This window comes from Podarcis pityusensis, assembly GCF_964106645.2.
Source record: "Podarcis pityusensis genome assembly, chromosome: Z".
Lineage (NCBI taxonomy): Eukaryota > Metazoa > Chordata > Lepidosauria > Squamata > Lacertidae > Podarcis > Podarcis pityusensis.
In genome coordinates, this window is record NC_138044.1 from 21,971,960 (window position 1) to 21,986,435 (window position 14,476).

General features: G+C 46.3%; 1 protein-coding gene across 1 annotated transcript in view; it reads left to right on the top strand.

The window, feature by feature from the left end:
- Window positions 1–619: 619 nt before the first annotated feature.
- LOC308468045 (uncharacterized protein) overlaps window positions 620–14,476 on the top strand; it is a 53,686-nt gene continuing 39,829 nt past the window's right edge. The window contains exon 1 of the mRNA XM_080989990.1: window positions 620–648. The gene's annotated coding sequence lies outside the window, so the exon portion shown is untranslated. The remainder of the gene's footprint in view (window positions 649–14,476) is intronic.

Consider the following 14,476-nt stretch of genomic DNA (forward strand, 5'->3'; position numbering starts at 1 on the left):
GAAAGCTTAAAAGTTATTTTTGTGTCAGGTAGCTCAAGCTGACCCAGATTTGAAAGATCTTCTGGGCTTGTTGCCTTGCTTTGGGTTACAAGGGCTGCTCAGCTCTGGGAATCTTGCAGGGCTCTAGGGTATGAGATCTTGCAGGAACTCAGATGCATCCTGCCCCACCCCCCCAGGCATCAGCATCCCAGAGCTGGCACATTGAGCAGGCCCTGCCCCCCAAGTAAGTCATAGAACTTAAAAGCTCTTTACACACAGGGTAACCCAAACACACCCAGTGCCAAAATGTATTTTAAGCTGTCTGCCTTGGTTGGATTTAACTTGTGCAATTTAAGCCAGCCTCCTTTGGTTGTGTATGGTTGAAATCAAGAAAGTTACATGCGTGTAAGATGTGATCACATGCCATCCAACTTTTGGAGACTCAAAACGAGGATGTGCATCTTCTAAGACATGCTCCCGGGCAAGTCACGTGACCCACGCATCACTGTCACCCTAGAAAAGTGCTTTTTCGGGGCGACATCGCCTGCTGCCCTGAAGGGCTTTTTTCCAGACGAGCAAAGTGTGAGGTGCAAGAGAGCCCAGCACCCAAAATGGCTGATCTAATGTGAATAAACAGGATGTCTCGTTTTTCCCCAGGGCACTTGGCAGGTATGTGATCGTACTGTATTTAGGATGCTTTAGTTGATTTTCCTACATTGCAGGGGGTTGGACTAGATGACTTTGGGGTCCCTTTCAAATATACAATTCTATGATTTTATGATTCTATGATTCATACACAAACACACACACACACACACACACACAGAGAGAGAGATTTTATGAACTCTGCCTGCTTTTCCCTCCGCACTCCTATTCCCTTTTTAGATTGTAAGCTTGAAGGCAGGGGTTGTCTTAGTGATGATCTTCGTAAATAGTAGCAAAAGAAATGTGTGGAGAATTCTTACATACTTTAGAAATGTAATAATAATAATAATAATAATAATAATAATAATAATAATAATAATTTATTTGTACCCCGCCCTCCCCTACCAGAGCTGGGCTCAGAGCGGCTAACATCATATAAATAATACAATATGCATAAAAATAAGCAATCAATCGATTAAAATGCATACCAAAACTAATTCAAATAAATTAAAGTTAAAGTAAAAACTGGACAAATGACAATCCTCAGGTTAAATGTAGAAATCTTAGAACCATAAAGTTGTAGAGCTGAATCTTACCCCCAAAACCATCTAATCACATCCCCTGCAATGCAGGAATCTCAACTAGATTATACATGAGAGATGACCAGCCAACCTCTGCTTAAAAACCTCCAAGGAAAGAGAGTCCTCCACCTTCCAAGGAAGTTTGTTCCACTGTCAAGCAGCTCTTACCCTCAGAAAGTTCTTCCTGATGTTTAGTTGGAATCTCCTTTCTTGTAACTTGAATCCATTGGCTCAGGTCCTAACCCCTGGAGCAAGATATAATCATCAATAGGTTATACTTGAGTTTATGACTTACAAATCAGTTTCACTTTTAAAGTTGTCTGTCGCTCTGCCAGAAACCTCGGCTAATCCTTTAGTGTCATAAAAACAACACTTTGCTATCACTCTCTCCCTTGATCATACCAAAGATTAAAGAGGTTCTTAATTAGCATAATGTTAGGCAAATTCATCATTAAAAAATCCCTCTCTTAGCTGATTTACAAAATCTGAAGTCACCTCAAGAAATCAACTTTGTCCTTGAAAACAAACATACACCAGAAGTGAAAATATCAAATTCTACACAAGGCTTTGAATAATGTTTTGTTCCCCGTCCAGATTTTAGTTCTGCTAACACTTTGCAGAAAGTGGAACTTAATTGTTGGTCTGGAAGCCCCAGCTTATGCAGAATGTGGTGGCCAGACCGCTGATGACGAAATCTGACAAACAACATGTGACTGCATTGTTTAAACACCTGCGTTGGCTGCCCACCTGCTACTGAGCCAGGTTCAAGGGCCTTGTATTAACTGGTAAAACTTTGAGCAACTTAGATTGAGCATCACTCAGAGACCACCTGAACCCTTATATCCCAGCTCAGTCACTGAGATGCAGAAGCACTTTTGGTCCTTCCCCAAGTTAGTGGGGCTCATTTGGCAGCAATAAGAAGCCAAATCTTGAGCGCCATCCCCCCACTCCTGTGGAACACTCTGCTATTAGCAGGTGCCTTCTGTCTTAACCTTTAAATGCCTGCTGAAAACTTTTGTTTATTCGGTTAGGCTTATGCAGGCAGTTAGTAAATCATATTGCTATAATACTTTTTAATGTGGTTTTTATGGTATGATTTTATGTACATTTGTTGTAAACAGTTCTGTTTTTTAATGAATAAGAGAATATAAATTTGTTGATAAATAATAAATAAATTTATTTTAAGGACAATCCAGGTGGGGCACACAGAGTCTGTGATGGAGGAACAGCCATGTACTAAACCAGACGTGTGAACCTCAGGCCACGAGCTCAAATGTGGCCTCCTAAGCCTCTCTTCTCTGACCCCTAGAACTCTCCCAATGCCAGACCCCTTCCTCAGCCATGCCCCCACTGCCCAGGCCATGCCCCTCACTGACTCCTGCTTCACACCCTCCTCTTGGGCTTTTCCCTGGCTGAAACATTTCTTCTTCTTCTTCTTCGATCACTCATAGTCGAGTAAGATTGTCTTCCATGAACATGGTTTTAACACTGAGTCCGTAAATGACTGTGGAAGCCAATTCTGGATCCACAAATCCTTCCACAGTGGGGACATTGGTTTCTGGCTGGGAGTTGATCACGGTGAGGGTTTGCCAAACGTGCCTTCCTCTTAGCGCATTTCTCCCTTTCGTCCTGAGTTTGAGCATCTTCAGAGCCTATGACACCTTTGTTAATGGCTGTTCTCCAACTGGAGCACTTGCAGGCCAGTGTTTCCCAGTTGTTGGTGTTTATGCTACTTTTTAAAGATTTTCCTTGAGAGAGTCTTTAAACCTATTTTGTTGACCACCAGCATTACGCTTTCCATTTTTAAGTTCAGAATAGAGTATATAGTTGCTTTGGAAGACAATAACCAGGCATCTATACAACATGACCAGTCCAACAAAGCTGATGTTGAAGAATCATTGCTTCAACACTGGTGATCTTTGCTTCCTCCAGTACACTGGCATTAGTTTGCCTGTCTTCCCAAGTGATGTGTAAAAAATTTCAGAGACATGGTTGATAGAATCTTTCGAGGTGTTGGAGATGACGTTTATAAGTGGTCCATGTTTCACAAACATACAGTAAGGTTGCTTCACACCCACATCTAGGGTTTACCCCTGGCTGAAACATTTACTTAAATGCTGATCATGGTTCTTAAATGGAGGATGGAGAAGATGATGTGTAGAAACTAGTCTGCTGTACCAAGGCATTTTTTTTTCCTTTTGTTGCCCTACCCACTTTTGCCTCTGGCTCCACCTGCTACTGGCAAGTGCCCCCCCCCAAAAAAAGCTTGTGCAGAAGAAAATGTGGCCATTAGACTGAAAACCATTGATAGTAGTGAATACACATCTGAATGAAAGCCACTGCCTTCTTACTTCACTTCCCCTAACACATCCCTTTCTATCCCCCACCACCACCACGCGAGCAATGCTGAAGAAGTTTTCCACCACCGTAAGAAGGCAGCCTCCAGTGAGAGGCCTTCTTCTCTGCCTTTGGACCTCCCTCTTCTCCAACAGATAATCAAAGGTGCAGCATGCTGGCATCCAATAACCCCCTCATCTGCAGAAGCTTTGGCTTGCTCCCTTACGGACCAATCAACACGGCCTTGTAAACATACCTGCGACAAAGTCTTTCAAGTGCCTTGAGTTCTGCAAGAAAAGTTGCTGACAGTGTTCTGTCACATTTCAACTTGTCTCCCAAGAATGTCTATTGCCTACACAAGCCTGCTGTTGTGCTGCAGTCACTGGAAGAAGCCCTGCTATGTGTTCTTCCACCCACAGACTTGGAGAAGAGGGAGACTTGGGATCAGAGGACCTTCCTGCTGGTGGTCCCAGGACTGCAGAATGTGCTGCTCCAAGAGGTCCAGCACCTGCCTCACTGCCTCTATGACCATTGGGTCCCTTCCAACTCTATGATTCTGTGATTAGCCAAGTAATGAAAACAGTTTTGTTGAGGTATGCATCCTCATTAGGACATTTTCTTGGATAACCCCTCATTTTCATTATTATTTTGATGGTTCTAAGTTATTAACTGGTAAGATGCTGCTGAAGCACTTTCATTTAATCACTTTATAATGAAGCATCTTGTATCTGCTGGATCAGGGACTGGATTGTGCTGGAAAGTGCAGACATTCTAGATTTAGAAGGACATGATAATATATTTGGATGGCATACATACCTATGGTCCATAAAGCATTTCAGAACCATATAATAAGAAAATCAATATTTAGGATATGGGAAAAGTATCCTTTATTATTTTGATGGTTCTAGGTTATTAACTGGTAAGATGCTGCTGAATCACTTTTGTTTAAATGTTTTTTTTTAGTATGGTTTCATAGAATCATAGAATTGAAGATTTAGAAGGAAAACCAAAGGTCAACTAGTCTAACCTCCTGCAATACAGGAACCACAGCTAAATGTTTTATGTAAAACATCTATATGTTTTCTATGCATTGCTTGCCATTCTGAGGGACAAAGATGTCAGATATAAATTCAAAAATAGTGAATGGTCTAAGATCACCAAATGTAGGAAATTGAACCCAGGTCTTCCTGACAGAAACCTAATGCAAGAGAGGGAGAGAAGGAAAACAGAACTATTCCATCAATGCCACTGAGACACTAGTTGCCTTTGTGTCCCCTCATCTGTCCTATATCACTGATTCCATCAGGCTCCCTTAATGTTTCCTTTCCAGCTGCTTATTTGTATAAGTGTTATTTTAAAAACTGGCACCTGAGTTTCCTCTTTTCCTCCTCCCTCCCCACCCCCTTTTCCTTGGATACCATGTCTGTTAAATGATCCTCCACCTCTGTGGCTCTTGCTGCTTCTGTTCCCAACCAGAATGTCAATTATGTTCACAGTGTGGCCTTTTTACTTTTGGTGCAGGGGGCTAGTGAGAATCTTTAATTGGCTGCATAGTTTCTCATGGACATGAGCCAGAGGGGTTTGGGCCCCAGAAACATGAGGCTCCAGAAGAAGAACTGCATGTTCGCCTCATTGCTGCAGCTCGCTCAGATCTGAACCAAGAATGTCAAGGCCAAACTAACATATCAGGATGACTCGTTTTTGTCTGCTCAGCTTCTTGTAATGTCCTATTCATGGAAGCCTATCTTGAAAGTTGTATATCAAACTGCAGACATTCTAGCCAAAGCATCCCCAAGCAGCTTGGATTTTGCAAAGGGCAATGATTTATATGAGTTGAGAGGGAGCAAGCAGGAACTGGGTAGATCTTTGACAGAAGTGAAAAGGGGGGAAGGCAAAGCAAGAGATGGATCTTGTAACGCAATAGCCTAATCCCCCTTGGCTTGCTTGGTGTCTTAGTCTTCTGCAGTGGTTTTGCCATATGCTTCTCAAGAGCATTAGTTCCCTCCACCTGGCCTTTCAAGGGGGCGAAAATGGACATCTGTTTGGACAAGGCTGCAGCTAGGCTGGACCACAGCCCTGGGAGCCCCCAAATGACCACCCAGAGAGTGGCAGGTGATGGAGGCAGACCTAAACAGGCCACATGCCACCATGGCACCTATGCATGATGTTGTGGGTTTGCGGGGTCAGTCTGGATAACACCCTGAATTCCTTCTATTAAGTAGTGGGTAGGCAAAGCAGATGACGCAGAGATTTCTCCAAGTGGTTCTTTATAGTAAGCTGGAACTGAACTGAACAGCAAACAGCTCAGCCGGCCTACTTTTATAGGCAGCCAGCTGTCAACATTATAACAAAAACAACCCAGGGTTTCCCGCCTAAAGTAACTGACGTGGACCTGAGTGAAAACTATATGCACGATACTCCTGGTGGCCAGGGTGAGAATTTCAATACATAACACCTTCCACTTGCAAGAATTAGGTGACGGTGCTCTCCAGGCCAATGGGTAGGCCTTTCTGCCACCCACCTCACCTCCAAGCCAACAAGAGCCAGAGTAGTGCAGGAGGCAGAGAACACAGCCCCCAGATCAGAAATAAGTTACTCTAGTCTTTTCAGTGCTCACTCTGTTCTGATGACAGGGTCTGGATATGAGAATTAGGTATATACTGTCACCTGAACCGATCCCCTTCGTGGGAGAGCAGCCCCCATGTAAAATGGAGGCCCATCACTCTTGAGCGTGTCCCCACAGGAAGGACATGTGCTTGAGCATTGCCGTCTGTGTACAGAACCCACATGGAAGTGCCGCGTTAAAGGCTTGAGTCCAGACTCATTTGTGGAAGGTACTACACTTGATCTTAGCCAAAAGGCCAAGAAGCTGTTTGTGGAAGGGACCCTGATGCAGCAGAGGCTCCCAGTGGGAGAGGCATGACCTTCCACAATCCCTGCAGCCCCACCAACGCCCTCCCCACACTGCCGCAAAGGGGCCCTGTCCTCCTACAACAAAGAGGTGCTGAATCCCAAGTACATATGTTCAGCACCAGGGCAGAGGAAGCAAACTCCATGCTATTTCTGTGGTCATAATGGTACTGCGGTTTAAGAGAGTTTTTAATACGCAAAGCTGTGTGTGCTAGGACTGTTTTTCTCTTGGGATTGGCAGGCTTTTGGTCCCCTGCCTCCCATTTTGCTCCAGCAGGTCAGTGATGCAGAAGCAGCAGGAAGGGTGGTTGGGGGGGAGAGAAAGGAGAATTCTCTGCTTCACCACTGAAGTGATATACAGGGTTGTCTGAAGGAGGCTCCTGTAAAAAGACAAAGTCCGGTGTCTGAAACAAATTCATCCACAGTCTGGAGAACCCACAGTCATTAGCACAACTTCTTTTTGAAAGAAGACCATTAGTAAGCAAGGATCACATTTGTTCTTCTTGGAAGCACTCTTAAACTTTCAAAGGCGGCTTCGCCAATATGGTGCCTTCCAGGTGGTTGAGGCTAAATGATGGGAATTGTAGTCGAAAACATCTGAAAGGACCAGGTTGCAAAGGCCATTTCAGAACAGCAGTGTGAGGTGGCATCTATTTATGACTTATGATTTTTTTTTGAAATTGTGTTTCAACCACTGGTTAACAGGAGTGATGAGCAAAGTTAGGACAGCCTTGCTTGCTTGCTTAATAGTATTCCTGAACTGCTTAATATTTCAAAAAATTATCTCCTGGTGCACAACATGCACAATATAAAAAAGCTATACCCCTTAAAACAGAAAAAAAAAACCCAACCTTGTGTTTCCCAAGAGCCTCTGACGCTCTGAGGAACTAGCCCTGATAACAAAAGCTGTACAATATAAAAAAGCTATACCCCTTAAAACAGAAAAACCCAACAACCTTATGTATTCCAAGAGCCTCTGATAACAAAACCTAAACAAATGTTACTGCCGGGCAAGGATGTCTAGGTTTGTCCTTCAGTTCTGCAACAGATAATCCACTCAGTGATTCTGCCTCAACCAAAATGAGCAAGGAGATGGAGTGCCTCCCCTGGGAAGAAAGGCTCCAGCATTTGGGACCTTTTAGTTTAGAGAAAAGGAGAGTAACAGGTGACATGATATAAGTTTATACTATTGTGGATGTCTGGAGAAAGTGAAGAGAGAAAGGTTTCTCTCCACCAGGCCTGTGCTTGTGCCCATCCAGTGAAGCTGAATGTGGGGAGACATGATGAAACACACAGTTAAACTATGGAACTCACTCCCACAGGAGGCACTGATGGCCACTAACCTAGATACCTTTAAAGGGGCATTACACAAATTCATGGAGCTGTTGATGACTCTTAGCCTTGATGGTTATGTTCTGCCTTCACAGCTGGAAGCAACGACGCTTCTGAATCCCAGTGGCTGGAAGCCGCAGAAGGGAAAGGGGCTCTTGTACTCCCATCCTGCTTGGTGGCTTCCCATGGGGGCATCTGTTCGGCCACTGTGAGACCAGGATGCTAGGCAGGGGGGACATGTCGTGATCCAGCAGGCTTTTCTTATGTTCTCATGTGCTGCTGTCAAATACATGTAGTTATTTATTTCAGAAAAATTCTATACCGCTTAACTGTAGATCAGAGCAGTGATCTACTGTTGACTCCCCATGCTCTTGCAGAGTGGAGCATGGGAGGAATATTTTATTCTGCGTGAGTGCCTAAGGGCCCCGTTCCTGCCACTCACCACCTGGCCTGGAGCGAGGCCTCATAAGAATGGTTCCCGCTGCTGCTGTTGCTGCCCAGGAGGACTCAGAGCAGTGCAGAGTTCTTTTAAAAATGTTTTTAAAATTTATTTTCCCCTTTTAATTCTTTTTTGTGGGGGGTGGGTGGGATGGATGTTTAGTTGGGTTCAGGAATTTGTTTAATTTTGGTGTGTTTGTAATTTTCACTGTTTTTGGATTGTATTGTTTTATTGTATTTTGTGTTTTTTTAAAAAAGGTTTTATTTTGTTCTTAAGGGGAGGAGTCAGGGCTGCCTGGGAGTGGGTTCCAGCCAACAGAATGGGTGGGGCAGGTTCCACAGGGGGGGAAGCACTGGGACAACCGATCTCAGTGATCACGGGTAGGAGGAGGAGAGCAGACATGTCATTACGGAGGAGGCAGGTTTAGTCGTTGTTTGAGGGTCTGGTCCTGACTTGATGGATACTGGAATCAGCAAGGGATACCCACATGACCTGAAGGTGCTGCTGTGCAATGCCAGGTTGATGATTCATAAGACCACTGCCATCCATGACTTGATCATGGATGGAGGACTTGGCCTGGCATGTGTAACAGAGACTTGGTTGGATGAAGCAGATGGGCCTGTTCTTGCCGCTGCTTGTCCACCAGGTTTCTCTTACGCACAGCAACCCAGGCCTTCTGGGCAGGGAGTGGGGGTTGCAGTGACCCTTGGGAAGTCATTAGTTTGCACCAGGCGTCCTATTGGGAAGACCCAGTTCTCTGAGTGCATGTTCTGGAAGTTGGGCAATAGGGGCAGTACAGGATTCCTTTTGGTGTACCAAGGATTCCCTGCCAGAGCTGCTTCAGGTCGTGTTCTCCTGGAGACACCTAGTTTGGTTGTCCTAGGGGATTTTAACATCCATGCCGACACGACCTTACAAGGGGCCGCTCAGGACTGCGTGGAAAGCATGGCCTCCATGGGGCTGTCCCTGAATAAGTCTGGCCCAACCCATAGCCGCGGACATGCCTTGGACCTGGTGTTCACCTCTATGGATGTTGGTGATATGACACTAAGTAAAAGCGAAACTAAAGAAGTGCCATGGTCAGATCACTTCCTGGTGCAACTGGACTTCTTCGTGACCCTTCCCCTCTGCAGGGAGGTGGGACCAATTCGGATGGTCCGCCCCATCACTTAATGGATTCAAATGGTTTCCAGAGAGTGGTAGGGGATGCTTTATCCCATGTTGATGGCCTTTCAGCTGATTCCCTGGTGGCCCGCTGGAATGTGGAGTTAACCAGGGATATTGACTGTTTGGCTCCGAAGCGCCCTCTCTGATTGCATGGAGCCCGGACAGCCCCGTGGTTTTCCATGGATCTGAGGGCAATGAAACAATTGCTGAGACAACTAGAGCACTGGTGGCGGATAACTCATTCTGAAGCTGACCGGACACGGGTTAGAACTCAATGTCGAGCCTACCAAGTGGTAGGCTCGTGACGGCGAAGAAGACTTTCTTCAGTGCCTCTATTGCATTTGCAGAAAACAGCAGCAGGAGACTCTTTCAGGTGGTTCACAATTTAGCGGAACCACCTGCTACAGTACAGGCCACATGATCTCCTGCAATGATTTTGCAAAGTTTTTTGCAGATAAAGTCGCTCAGATTTGGGAAGAGGTAGACTCCACTGTGGGAGCAGGGCTGGGGTTGGAGAGTGCTAGAGTCCTGTCTAGTCAAGTTGAGTGGGATCAATTCCAATCTGTTACCTCCGAGGATGTGGACAGGCTGCTTGGACAAGTGAAACCAACCAACTGTGTCCTTGATTCTTGCCCACCCTGGCTTATAAAAGCTAGCCGGGAAGGGCTGGGTGATGGGCTTCGTGGGGTGGTGAATGCTTCTCTCTGTGAGGGAGCTTTCCCAGACCCGCTGAAAGAGGCGGTTATCAAAACACTTCTTTAAAAAAAATCTTTAGATGCGGCCAATATGGCCAACTATCACCCATTCTCAAATCTTCCATTCTTGGGCAAGGTGATTGAGCGAGTGGTTGCTGTACAACTCCAGGCACGCCTGGAAGAAGCGGACCATTTGGATCCCTTCCAGGCCTCATCATGGGACTGAAACTGCCTTGGTCACACTGGTCAATGATCTCCAGTGGGCTAGGGACAAAGGTGAGAGCTGTTTCCTAGTTCTGCTGGATCTCTCAACGGCTTTTGACACCATCGACCATAACATCCTTCTGGACCATCTTGAGGGGCTGGGAGTTGGGGGCACTGTTATATAGTGGTTCTGCTCCTTCCTCCTGGGCCGTGTTCAGAAAGTGGTGTTGGGGGATGAGTGTTCAGACCCCTGGGCTCTCACTTGTGGGGTGCCTCAGGGTTCTGTCCTCTCCCCCATTCTTTTCAACATCTACAGGCAGCCGCTGGGAGAGATCGTCAGGGGGTTTGGGCTGGGTGTTCATCAGTATGCAGATGACACCCAGCTCTACCTCTCTTTTAAATCAGAACCAGTGAAGGCGGTGTAGGTCCTTTGTGAGTGTCTGGAGGCGGTTGGAGGATGGATGGTGGCTAACGGATTGAGGTTGAATCCTGACAAGACAGAAGTACTGTTTTGGGGGGACAGGAGGCAGGCAGGTGTGGAGGACTCCCTGGTCCTGAATGGGGTAACTGTGCCCCTGAAGGACCAGGTGCACAGCCTGGGAGTCATTCTGGACTCACAGCTGTCCATGGAGGCGTAGGTCAATTTTGTGTCCAGGGCAGCTGTTTATCAGCTTCATCTGGTACACAGGCTGCAACCCTACCTGCAACCCTACCTGCCCGCAGTAGGCTGCAACACTACCTGCCCGCAGTTTGTCTCGCTAGAGTGGTGCATGCTCTAGTCTCGCTTAGACTACTGCAATGCGCTCTATGTGGGGCTACCTTTGAAGGTGACCTGGAAACTACAACTAATTCAGAAAGCAGCAGCTAGACTGGTGGCTGAGAGCGGCCTCCGAGACCATATAACACCGGTCTTGAAAGACCTACACTGGCTCCCAGTACGCTTCCAAGCACAGTTCAAAGTATTGGTGCTGACCTTTAAAGCCCTAAATGGCCTTGGTCCAGTATACCTGAAGGAGCGTCTCCACCTCCATCATTCTGCCCGTACACTGAGGTCCAGTGCCGAGGGCCTTCTGGCAGTTCTCTCGCTGTGAGAAGCCAAGTTACAGGGAACCAGGCAGAGGACCTTCTCGGTAGTGGCACCTGCCCTGTGGAATGCCCTCCCACCAGATGTCAAAGAGAAAAATGCCTACCAAATTTTAGAAGACATCTGAAGGCAGCCCTGTTTAGGGAAGCTTTTAATGTTTAATAGACTATTGTATTTTAATATTCTGTTGGAAGCCACCCACAGTGGCTGGGGAAACCCATCCAGATAATAAATAATAAATGATGATGATGATAATGATGATGATGTCTGGAATCCCCCTTGCTCAGATTTCACACGCAGGGACATACATGGGGGTGGGGGTGGTAAGCCTGTCCAGCAACATTTGAATGAGAATCAATCCAAGCTTCCAAGCATGTACACAAACTGCAATTTTTCATATGGAGCAAGCTTGCTTTGGAGGGTAGGACCTGGACCAAGGGATTCAAGTTACAAGAAAGCAGATTCTGACTGAACATTTGGAAGAACTGTCTGATGTTTTGACAGAGGAACAGACTCCCTGAGGAAGTGATAGATCACGGGTAGGCAAACTAAGGCCCGGGGGCCAGATCCAGCCCAATCGCCTTCTAAATCTGGCCCGTGGATGGTCCGGGAATCAGCGTGTTTTTACATGAGTAGAATGTGTGCTTTTATTTAAAATGCATCTCTGGGTTATTTGTGAGGCATAGGAATTTGTTCATTTTTTTCCCTTCAAAATATAGTCCGGCCCCCCACAAGGTCTGAGGGACAGTGGACTGGCCCCCTGCTGATAGACCCTCCTGGAGATTGGATGCTTTCTGCAAAGGATTCTGTAGCTGCGATTCCTGCATCGCACGGGGTGGACTAGATGAGTCTTGGGGCCCTTTCCAAGTCTACAGTTCAATGATTCTAGCATAATGCAGTTCTCCAATTCAAAACTTGATACAAAATGTACATACAAGCGGGAATTATCCACAAAATGTGTATTAGTGGAAATAAGGAACAAAAATGAATTATATAGGCCAAAATTGCATATGAAATAGCACATATTATGTTTAAAGTGCTTCAAAATTCACACACAGATTTTCAAGTGGACTTTAAACAAATAAATAAATTGCAAATTGCTGCAGAAACCTGGAGAAAACAGAACAAAAGAAACAAAACCAAGAGAAACTGAAATCGACAGAGCCATCTATCCCTCACTCTCAGACACTCCAATCTGTCAATCCTTTCCGTGTCCGGGCCAGGTGAGCTTTCCCGTGCAGCTTCCGGGAAACAAAAGCCTTTGGGTTCCAGGGGGAATATGGCTGCAAAGCTGAAACTTAAAGGAACTGACGGAAGGCCATCACCAGGAGTGAAGCCTGCATCTCAGACACATGTTTGTGATGTCAAAGTATTTTGAAATTGGATAGAAGATGTAGAAGCACTGACTTTTAACAGGTGGCAGCCATTATGTGCTCTCCATAGCTGACATTTCCCCAGGAAAGCTGAACCACTTTGCCAGTCTGCAGGGCTGATTTTCCCACAGGAGAAATCCTGTGTTTGCAGAGCAGCCAAGGTGCCCTGAAGACCCCTTTCCTGTCTCTTCACCCACACGCTTTGCCTCATCATGTTGGAGCTCCTACTGCAGTGCAGGGCACCTGGTGTGGCAGTTTTCACAGCTCTGACATATTTGCTTACTTAATTCCCACAGAAAGGCCTTATAAATCTATGCCCTGAAAAACCCCTTTCCCCATGCCTCCCGGCCTGCTCTTTGTAAACATCTCTGCATTTGCCCGGGTTCCTTTTAAACTGTTTGAAGCAGATGAAAGAGACAGGCCAATTAATCAAGAGTAGCCATTTTCCTGGCCCAGCAGCCTCTTCCAGAGCTAGATCTTTTTGTTTCGGGGCCTCCCTGAATTTAAGGCTTGTTAACCCCTAAGGACTCCTGAAACATTTGCTGTCCAAAGGCCCATAGCCAGACTTGGCATGCCTCCGATGAAGTAATGCCATACCTGTCCATCTGTCTGGCCTCTTGCTTTACAATATTTGGAGTGAAAATGCATGTCGTATAACTTTTTGTGACATTGTTTAGAAAGCGGCCATTTGTATGTGTCAAAATGAAGTGCAAATCACTCCTCCAGTCAGCAGAAATGTGGTTTTCTTCTCAATAGATATTTTGCAATGCGTGCTTGTTATGATTGCTACTCAGTTGCGCATCGTCCTGTTCCTCCGGAAGAAAGTGCAATGTAATGGAAAACACTGCGGGAGCCATTATGTGCAGATGGCATCCAACCCATCATTTTGGCTCTCCCCATATATAGCAGTTGTATTTCTGTATCACAACTAGCGTGAATTAAGTCTGAGTTAACTTGAACATGTCGTTTTGCCTTTCTCTCAACAGCTAAACTGGGCTGAGCTGTGATTAGTGCGGAAATTTGGCCTCTAGTGCAGACATCTCCAACAGTTGTGGTCCAAACTTGCTCAGCTGCTGAGAAAGAGGCAAGGTGCTGGTGCCTATTTTCTTTTTTTACTTCACAGTGTTGAGAGAGGGATCATACTGGCTTGGGGCCAATGGAGACATTGCATGATATGTGTAGGTGCCGCTGTAAATGTTGCATGTGTCTTCTACACACAAGAGAAAGGCAGGCCTTTGAGACCTGACTTGGGGATGTTCTACTGTGAGTTGTGGTAAAGGTAAAGGTACCCCTGCCCGTACGGGCCAGTCGTGTCCGACTCTAGGGTTGTGCGCCCATCTCACTTAAGAGGCCGGGGGCCAGTGCTGTCCAGAGACACTTCCAGGTCACGTGGCCAGCGTGACGAAGCTGCTCCGGCGAGCCAGCACCAGCGCAGCACACGGAAACGCCGTTTACCTTCCCGCTATAAAGCGGTACCTATTTATCTACTTGCACTTAAGGGTGCTTTCGAACTGCTAGGTGGACAGGAGCTGGGACCGAAGACGGGAGCTCACCCCGCCGCGGGGATTCAAACCGCCGACCATACGATCGGCAAGCCCTAGGCACTGTGGTTTTACCCTCAGCGCCACCCGCGTCCCTCCCGTGAGTTGTGAAGGGGGAGTTAAAAATGCCTCTGTGGTTACGTGCAACAGCCACGCAGGGTGCAGTGAATCAATGGGAAGAAGAAGAAG